Genomic DNA, 10,645 nt, shown 5'->3' with positions numbered 1-10,645 from the left:
AATGTTTTGTTGTATTTATTTTTGCCACAATTTTTAAAAAATACATGAATAACAATGAGTAGATGGAAGGAAAAATGTTCTAAAATTGACTGTGGTGATAATTGTACAACTCTTCTTAATATGATTGAATTATTGAATTGTATACATATGGATGAAGTGCTAATAAAAGTGTTAAAAACTAAAATAAAATGAACCCACTGAGAAGCAGGAGGAGGGACCTTGTAAGGTTTCTCCTTGGTTCTTGGATTCGCATGATGAAAGAATTCACACTGAAGCCCGTTTTGTAATCCAAGTGGGTTTTTATGAAAGACCAGACAAGTTTCAGGTTTTACAGTCAAAAAAGTACATCCTATTTCCAGGCTGTGTGGAAATCATGTGGAATTGTGTCTGAATTCTGTGTAGCATTGCAATGGTTATTAGAACATAGGTAAAAATAGAACATACAAATTTAGAAAATACAACCATGTGACCCTAGTTTCCATCAAGGGCTCATATCCAGACAAGTCCCAAAAGCTAGGAGAATGGTAGTAATTCACTTTCTAATGTGCTCTGCCTAAGGGCAAAAGTAGTTACCTTGCAGGTTAATGGTCAGAAAGAATTCAACAGAGGTTGAATGGAGTTGGGGCTTTCACTGTAATGCATAGTCTTCTGCAAATTTTTTTTAAATCAATTTATTGGGGGTCTTCTGCAAATTTAGTGCTCAGAATTTTAAACTCTAATGCAAGTCTTAAACAGGACAAAGGCACAACAACCAGAAGAGGGAAACTGTCAGCATGGGCTGAAAAGTTTTGTTGTTGTTATTGTTGTTTTGCCAAATCACACCATGGTTTTCATAAATTTGATAAAGAACAAAAGAAATCATTACAAAATCATAATTTGGGGGTAAATACAATCCATTGTTGTTGCAGATGGGGCTATAGAAGCAGGGAAAAGACCATTATTGAAACATATGTACAGTTGCAGATTTAAGCAGTTTACAGAATTGGTTCTGGGGCATCTACCTACCATCTGTCATGACCATGCAGCCTTGAATCACCAGGACCCCAACTTTTATCTTCAACTAAACTCACTGCCTCGTGGTGGTCAATTCCAACTCATTGCATCCCTATGGAACCGGCCCTTGAGGATTTGAGAGACTAACCTTGTAGTTCTGAGTCCATCGTTTACCCTGTTGCTATGCCACCAAGCCTTCTTAATGTAAACTTGTTTTCATCAGGTGCCCTATTATGTATTAGGCTCACCGCAAAGATAAACTGAGGCCAGGCCAGAGAGAAGGAGAAGCTTATTCTGCACTCCCGGGCAAGATTCACAGGTCCAAGAGTGTGGCCAGTGAAGAGCAAGTTTTTAAGCTGGTCAGGAGGCTAAACAAGAAGGGAGGGGGCAGGAGCTGCAGCTGCAGGGCCTTAAGCCACCTTCATCTGTGAAAATCAGAGGTGGGGTGGTGTCTTGATCATTTCACCTGATACCGAGGAGATGACTCAGGTCAAGCTGTTCCTAATGTCTCCGATCTGTGCCTAACCCAACATTAGGTACAACAGAATGAAACATTTCCTGGCCCTGTGCCATCCTCACAATTGTTTTGTTTGTTTTTTAACCATTTTATGGGGAGCTTATACAACTCTTATCACAATCCATACATCCATCCATGTGTCAAGCACATTTGTACATTTGTTGCCTTGATCATTCTCAAAACATTTTCTTTCTACTTGAGCCCTTGGTATCAGCTCATTTTTCCCCTCCCTCCTTGATTCCCACCTCCCTCATGAACCCTTGATAATTTACAAATTCTCACAATTGGTTTTATGTTTGAACCCATTGTTGCTATCTACAAGGTCAGTAGTTCAAACTACTAGGTGAAAGACAAGGCTTTCTATTCCTAAAAAGAGCTACACTTCCAAAAACCCAAAGGGGAACTTCTAGTCTGTTCTAAATGGTCCCTGTGAGTCAGAATTGTCATGATGGCAGTGAATAACTTAAGTCCTTTCCAACTCAGTGAGACCCTAGGCACAAGACTAAAGCTGTGTATTATAGCTAACAAAGTCTACTTGGGAATAAAACGTTGTTAGTTACTTATGTCTGTATTAGAGCTTATATTCTGAGCACCCTGTTTGCAGAAGGCTACGGATGACAGTGAAAGCCCAATATCTATTTTCAGAATCTTCATGTTGATTAGGCCTCAATTAAATTCCATCTGACCATTGACCAGGGAAGTGAACAGTCTTGCTCTTTGGCAGAGTGCATTAGAAAGTGGATTACCAAAAAAACCCAAACAAACAACAAGAAAGTGGATTACATACGCTCCCTCCTGCTAGTCCAGGGAGGGGCAGTGTCTTAGGCCAGGTTGGCAAGAGAAACAAATCTAGTGATACATATGTGTAACAAAGAGGTTTATATATAGAAGTAATTACATATCAACAAGACACCCCAGCCCAGTCCAACTCATATCCATAAGCCTGATATTAGTTCATAAGTCCCTTTTCTGACTCATGCAGCCACATGCAACGATGCAGAATGCAGGAAGATTACAGGCTGGTGCATGCAAAGTTGTGTGGATCTGAGGTAGGTGGAAACTGGCAGCTCTCTGGGTGGCCATCAAGCAGGAGGGTCAAGGCAGAGAGAGGAAGGGAGGTTCCTTGGGCCCTCCTTATGAGAAGGCTACACCCACAAAGAGGTACTGTCAGGCTGTGACCTGATTGACAGGCTGACATCAACCCTACACTTTTATGTGTCTTCAAGTTGACAGAATTATGAAACTACCATAGGCAGTCTCTGTTAAAGGGCCTGCCTGGGTGTGTCCTTGATGGAGTCATGAGTCATGCCTTATGAGCTGTGCACTGATTGCCTTAATTGGAAGGCCCTGGACAGATTTTCTAAGTTCTTCTGGCTAATATAACGTATGTGTCCTAACCATGGTCCTATTCCAGCTTCTGTAGTCCCATCTGTAACTGTGATGTATTGATCTGCCACCAATCAAGATTTTGTGATAGTTTCTTCAGTTCTTCATAGTTAGGTGGCTGAATTTCTTCAAACCCTTGGAAACCATTCTGACATCATGCCAGTGATCTCCCTCGGGCAGATGATATGTCTTTGCCTTTGTCCTGTTTAAGATTTAATACATGGATATCAGGGGCTCAAGTGGGAAAAGAATGCTTTGAAAATGATGATGGCAGCATATGTGTCAATGTGCTTGACACCATGGAGGAATGTATGGATTGTGATAAGAGACCTAAGAGTCCCCAATAAAAGTGTTTTAAAAAACAACTTAATAAATGTTTTCCTTAAATTGTATTTTAGATCTGGGGTCCCTTTTGTACCCTAAAATAGGCCATATGTAATACATTGCTATTTTTCTTTTTTAAATTTTCTATGAAAAATAACAGATTGTCTTTGATTAAGAGGAGGATACTTGTAGAAATTTGGTTCAATAGAAAATTATGGCAAAGTCCATGTGGGGTCTCATTTTGGTTCTGTTCAACTGAGCTATTTTAAATCTTTTCTAAACTACAGACAACTATGACCTGTTTTCAATGCTATTATTAGTCAATGCTCTAATTATGTTTATAATAATGACTATTATTTTGAAGAAACTAAAGCTTTCTGTTCAGGTTTATTTCCCTTTGAGGACTGAATGATCTATGGACCAAGGACATGGAGCATATACAATCCTGCCATCAACCTAGATTGTAACTTGTTATTTAGTTTATGGACTATAAAATAGATTAGCTTTTGACTATTGCTGAGCAAGGAGTATATGTAGTGGCTAATATTACTATTATGTTTGGATTAACACTGAGAGAGACTCAATAACATAACATAGAAAAGCAATCCACCAAGCTTAGACAGATAAAATCTGACTCAAGGTTAGCTTTTGACTTATCTGATTTTAGCTGGTTTAGGGGCAGTTCAACCCCATCATATAGGGTTGCTATGAGTCGGCACTGACTCAATAGCAGTGAATTTGGTTGTTGTTGTTGTTGGTGGTGGTAGTAGGTTTTTCTTTTTTTGGTTAAGACAGGAGGAAGAGTACTGACAGCGGAGTAGTTGATGTCAGAGGTGATGTGGAGAATAGCAATTTGAAAAAGGTGAACATTTGGGATCCTTTTCCTTCATATAGACCAGCCTTGTGCTAAAGACTTTGCCAGAACAGCAGTTTATATACTGGAGGCAGGCTACACCCACAAGGAAATTCCTTTTTACCTTCTGGGGTTAAAGGGGAGAGGGAACCCCATAAAACATCACAGGTCTGGTAGGCGCAATTGTACGGCGATAAGTAAAGATTATAGTAAAGTCATAGAGAGCATGAGAGTTAAAAGATAGAGTCAAGTAATGGAGTCAGACGCAATTCATGGTAGCATCACTCACCTCAGCCCCACTCGGTGGTCCGCATGGAGGGAGGGAGGGGGGCAGAGAGAGAGAGAGAGAGTCCTCTTTATTGCTAACCAATCATTATATATCACTTTAGGGGGACATGATTATGGAATCACACGTCACAGGAAGGGGCAATACAATAGGCATACACATTTTAAGAAGGGGATCTATGACAGGCATAAGCGTAACAGGAAGGGGATGAGCTAGGGGTGTGCCCATAGGAATAGGAAGGTCTAGGGCTATACATGTGACAAGATGGGCGGACCCTAGATTCATAATGGCTACCTAACCTTGGTCATCCTTGGGCGGGTTTGACCTCTCTGGTGTCTCCTACAAGGAAACAGACAACTACTATCCTTATCAGAAGGGAATGGGCCCTACTTGTTGTGGGATAAATAGTGGTGTTTACTTGTTCCAGATGCCTGATAGCTCTCAAGGAGAATGACCCCTAATCTACTCCTGATGACCTCCAAAGTGTACAGTCATTCTCAAGCAGCTAAGTCTGGCATATATTTGGGGGAGACAACTTGGGAGAAATCCTTCTGTTTCCCACATTACCTGATTGGCTGCTACTTCGAGTCTGACAAATCATGGAGAATCAAATCAACCAAGTTCACAAATAACGTACTGTATTTGGCTGGGTTGACTAGAGAAACAAATTCAATGACACTCACGTATGTGTAAGAAAGAGCTTTATATCAAGAGGTCATTGTTTATCAAGAAAATATCCCAGCCCAGTCCAACTCAAGTCCATATGTCCAATACTAGTCCATAAATCTGATACTAGTCCATAAGTCCCTCTCACGAAATCACATGCAAGAATGCAGAATGCAGGAACATCACTGGCCAGTGGATGCAAAGTCCTGCGAATCCAATGGCACTGGCTCTGGCAGCTCTTGAAGTAACCTGTTAGCAGGAAGGTGAAGGCAGAGAGAGGCAGGGAAGGTTCCCAGGACACTCCTTACATTTTGGGCCCTCAAAAGCTCACTCCTACAGTTTTCAACTACTCAGTTATTTTCTAGCTACTGAGATGAAGAGAATGATTACAAGACACTTTCTAAGGAGTTATAAAATCTGTGTAGACTAGAGGCTAACATTACTGACATAAGTCAGATCTTACCCGTAGCCCTATCATTCTTCAGAGAAAGACCTACGGGGAAAAATATAGTTAGATGCCAACACTGTCCCTACCTCTGACTCCAAACCTATGGGGACTGAAAGAGCTGGAGAAGTACTGCCAACCTTACGGAGACAGGGACCGGACTGATGGCTCCTGCGGGCCTGGGAGGGAAGGAGGTGGAGGTGAGGGAGCGGGGAGCCAATAATGACAGGTACAAGAGAATAGTAAGTGTTCTAAAGTTGACACCGAGGAGTTGGGTAGCTTTTCTTGACATATTTGAACAATTAAATTGTATCTGAGAGGAATTACTGAAATGTGAATGATGGGTAAAAATAACTGTGAGGTAAGAGGGGGGGGGAATATACTAACATATATATAATATAAAATATTATATATTTATATTATATATATATGAAACATATACATAAAAATATACTAACAACAAAGCAGATGGACTTTGAGCATCTACTTAAATCTTGCCTCAGTACAGAATGGTTTGTTCTCAAAATGTGGCATTGTATGATACTCACCTTTCTGACACGATCACTGAAGACAAAATGGGAACATAAGAAAATGTGTTGAAGCACACCAGCCTCTTCTGACTCGATTGCTGAGAACAAAGTGGGTGCATAAGCAAAAGTGGTGAAGAAAGCAGATGGTGCCCAGCTATCAAATGATATAGTGTCTGGGGTCTTAAAGGCTTGAAGATAAACAGGTGGCCATCTAGCTAAGAAACAACAAAGCCCACATGGAAGAAGCACACCAGCCTGTGAGATCACAAGGCGTCAAAGGGATCAGGGATCAGGCATCAAAGACCAAAAAACAAACAAACATCATAGCATTGTGAATGAGGGGGAGTGTGGAGTAGGGACCCGGGGCCCATTTGTGGGAAATTGGACATCCCCTTGCAGAAGGGCTGTGGGAAGGAGACAAGCCAGTCAGGGTGCAGTGTAGCAACAATGAAATATACAATTCTCCTCTAGTTCTTAAATGCTTCCTCCCCCCACTATCATGATCCCAATTCTACCTTACATATCCGGCTGACCAGAGGATGTTCACTGGCACAGATAGGAACTGGAAATACAGGGAATCAAGGACAGATGAACCCCGCAGGACCAGTGGAGAGAGTGGCAATATCAGGAGGGTGGAGGGAAGGTGAGGGAGAAAGGGGAAACAGATTACAAAGTCTACATATAACCTCGTCCCGGGGGGACGGACAGCGGTGAAGTGGGTGAGGGAGATGTTGGATAGTATGATATGATAAAATAATAATAATTTATAAATTATCAAGGGTTCAGTGAGGAGGGGGGAGCGGCAAGGGGGGATGAGGAGCTGACGCTAAGGGCTCAAGTAGAAAGCAGGTGTTTTGAGAATGATGATGGCAACGTATGTACGAATGTGCTGGATACAACTGATGTATGTATGGATTGTGATAAGAGTTGTTTGGGCCCCTAATAAAATGATTTTTTTAAAATGTGTTGAAGAAAGCTGATAGTGCCTGGCTATCAAAAGATATAGTGTCTGGGGTCTTGAAGACTTGTAATTAAACAAGCAACCATCTTATCAGGGAAGCAACAAAGCCCATTTGGAAGAAGTATAACAGCCTGTGTGTGATCATGAGGTGTCGATGGGAAAAGGTATCAGAAATTCAAAAACATGCAATCAAATTGATGTGAAGGGACGTGGATATAGTGGAGACCCAAAACCCACCTGTAAGATCACTGGATAGTCCCTCTCAGAAAGGCAACATGGAAAGGATGATAAATCCAGAGTGTGGTATGGACCATGTAATTGTCCGCTAGTTCTTTAATATTTCCTCCCCTTACTACTGAGGTTATTTGTTAGATTTGTGTGTGTTCATTTGTACATTTAAGATTGTTCAGTACATGAAAGGGAAGATAGATAACCCCGCAGAAACAGTAATAGAGAGGTAATGGTTCCCTGAGGGTATGGGAAGAGAGTGTGGGGGTGTGGTGGGAAGGAAGGGAATGGGGAGCTGATAGCATTGGTGATTGTATAAATCCACTCGATGGGATTGAACAAAAGAATTATATGTGAATGGATATATTGGATTGTTTAAAATACGTCCATAAAGATATTATTTAAAATAAAATCAATGCAAAGACGTAAAAAAAAGGTACCCCCCCCAAAAATTTTTTTTTTACTTTCTTAAAATGAGAGTATTGATACTTACTTTTAAAGATGTGCTCTGGTCTTAAAAAATCAGGAGGATAAGCTATATTCTACAGAAATAGATGTTAACTAACCTAAGACTTCTGTCATTCATTGGCTGGTCAAGGGAGTGAAGGGCATAGACATGAATCTGACCCTTCTTTGCACTTTAGTTTTGGTCACCTGAAAATTTGCAATGAAAAGTACGTTAAAAATCCGAAATCTAATCTTTTGGAAGTCTGCTATTGACAAGGCTCTCAGGATTTTGAGTCTAAGTGGGAGGGAACAAATGCTCTACATCTATCAGAAAAGATCAATGTTTCCAACAGATTGCTACAGTAGTGCTCGCTTCGGCAGCACATATACTAAAAAAAAAACCAAATTGCTACAGTAAGTGTTGCTCAAAGGACAAACCAACACAGACTAGGAATTCATTTCATTTGATCCTGTAGGGAGGGATTCATCCTCCATGGTAAAGCAGCTGAATGAGGAATGAGTTGTAAATAGTCTCCAATCAGAAGCGGCAAAGTCGGTCTCTGAATTGGTGAAGCCAGCCAGCTGTTGGAAGCAGACAGCAGACCTAACTTCCTGTAGCCACAGACCGTGACCTTGGATCCAGCTCCACGGAGACTGGCTCCAACAGTTATCCCAAGTCACTGGCGGGCGTACCACGCGTGCACCCGGAAGTGCGGCTGGCTTGCGTGGCTCCGCCCTACGTGGCTGCGCGCCGAGGCGGGGCCGCGCTGGAGCCGCCGGCATCCGCGGCCTAGGCAGTGCCGTCCCTGATCCTCGCTGACGCGTTCCCGCCCCGCCAACCCCGGAAGTTCATCGTCTCCTTCCGGGACTGCCGCGGGGCCTACAGCACAGCCTGGAAGCTCGGCGCGCGCCTGCGCAAGCCCGCCGAGCGGGGCCGTGCGCCTGCGCAGACCTGAGCTGGGGGAAACCCTGCGTTCGCCAGGGCCGCCCGAGCCGGTCTTTCGTGACGCCCGTGGCCGCGATCAGAAATGCACCACCAATTCGAACGTGAGGAGGCACGAGGCGGGCGAACAGGAGCATCGGCAGAGACGGTCCGTTTGTGAATTGGCAGACTGGGAGAAGAACTTCAAGAAGCAGCAGCAGGGCCTGCACACCTGATCCAGTGGAACCAGGAAGGATGCGAGAAGCACTGTGCATCTCCCAGCAGGCGGAAGAGACGCGAGAAGGCCCTCGAGGGCTACCTAGGTCAAAAGGAAGGTTCCTTTGTGGCAAAGACATGGGCGGATCTCCTGACATACGGGCGTGAAAGCCATCTCTAGGAAAGCAGGGGTGAGATCTGCCAGCAGAAGTTCAAAGGCTCATGCCTCGTGGGCGCACCTACCCACAGTGTTCAACCGCCAGAGCCACATCCTGTCCTTCCAACAGGAGAAGCGCCCCCTTCCGTGCACACATGCGGTGCCGGCAGCGGTGGAACGATTGCCTTGAAGCAAAGCCTCAGCAGGCACGCGGTCGTCCAGGATCCCCACAGGAAGGAAATGAAGGTCAAAGGAAGACCCTCTGGGAAACGGAGCTTGGCTTCTTGCCTCAGTGGCTACATCCCTCCCAGAAAGAAACTGAAGGGGGGCTCGTCCTGGGTCCACAATGAGGAGCCGGGGCTGCGGAGCCAGGAGGAAGGACAAGTGTTCTCTACGGTGACAATCCTGGCCCGCAGCTAAAGGCCTCCTGCCCTGTGGAGAGGACAGACCGGGGATTTCCCAGAAGCACATCTGTCTTTATTAAAGTCACTGGTGAATGAAGGGACTAAAGGGTAAAGTTCACAATTATGGTAAAGGAGAGTGCCCCCAAATAAGAACTCAATTATCTATGGGTGTGAAAAATAAAAACAAATCAGTGCCCTAATGAGTTGTTCTTCTTAGGTCAACTGATAAGCACTGAGGTCCACTGGACAGGAAAAGCACTATGCACAAAGCCTTGCCTGACCAGTCTTGGATAGCTGGTCAGGGCAGAAAGAGAGAGTAGAGTGCAAAAGCTGCTTGTATAACATTTTACATACAGATAGCACAGTAGAAACTGTTTCCAGGGACCACATACGTGCCATTAATCTCGCTGAAGAAAGCAGAAGTATTTTTCATTCTCTTTTTCTTTTTGTTCGAGAAGCTTGGCCATTTGAAATGACTCCATGTTGATTCAGTTCAGGAAGCAGCAGTGTGAAAGTTTACAATCAGCAAAAACAAAGATCATGGTCATGAAGTATATTTTAGGTTTTCTTCCTTTAGTGTGAAGAGGCTTTTCCATCAGCCCACAGCTCTGCATCAAGTTTTTACTACATTGTTGTGAATTTCATGGACTTCCTTGCTGTTGCTCACTGGTTCATATATTGGAGCCAAAAAATTGTAGGCACTAGAATGGGAACAAGGTAGTCAGCCAAGCACAAAAACACAACAAAACTGAAACACCCGACAGAATAGATGGATCTAGATTGTCAGCGATCACGCCTCAAGCCGTGGTATATTGGATTGTCCATATGCTTGTAAATGAGGACAATGAATAAGAAGACCACAGAAGTACTGATGCATTTGAATTAGTATATTGATGAAGAATATTGAAGGTACCCTGGAATGTCAAAAGGACGAATCAATTTACCTTGGAGAACGTACAGTCAGGATGCTCCTTGAGATGAGGACAGTGAGACTTCATTTTGCATCTGGATATGTTATCAGGAGAGACTAGACCCTGAAATAGGACAGCATACTTGGTGAAATAGAGTCATGAAAAAAAAGACCCTCGGGAAGGTGGATTATTATATTGGCTGCAACAATATGCTCAAATATAACAATTGTGAGGCTAGTGCAGCTCTTGGAATTCTTTTCTTATTTTGCATAGGGTTGCTATGAGTCAGAACTGACTTGGGGGCAGCTAGCAACAAAACAAAATGTATTTTTCCCAAGCAGAAACTCTCATTTCCTAGTTCAATGGCTACAACTTGTAAGTTACTTTCTTTTTTTTTTT

Source organism: Echinops telfairi, unplaced genomic scaffold, assembly GCF_000313985.2.
Source record: "Echinops telfairi isolate 266 unplaced genomic scaffold, ASM31398v2 ScPeMD7_2010;HRSCAF=2546, whole genome shotgun sequence".
In the NCBI taxonomy this organism is placed as follows: domain Eukaryota; kingdom Metazoa; phylum Chordata; class Mammalia; order Afrosoricida; family Tenrecidae; genus Echinops; species Echinops telfairi.
Note: the sequence above shows the minus strand (reverse complement) of the source record.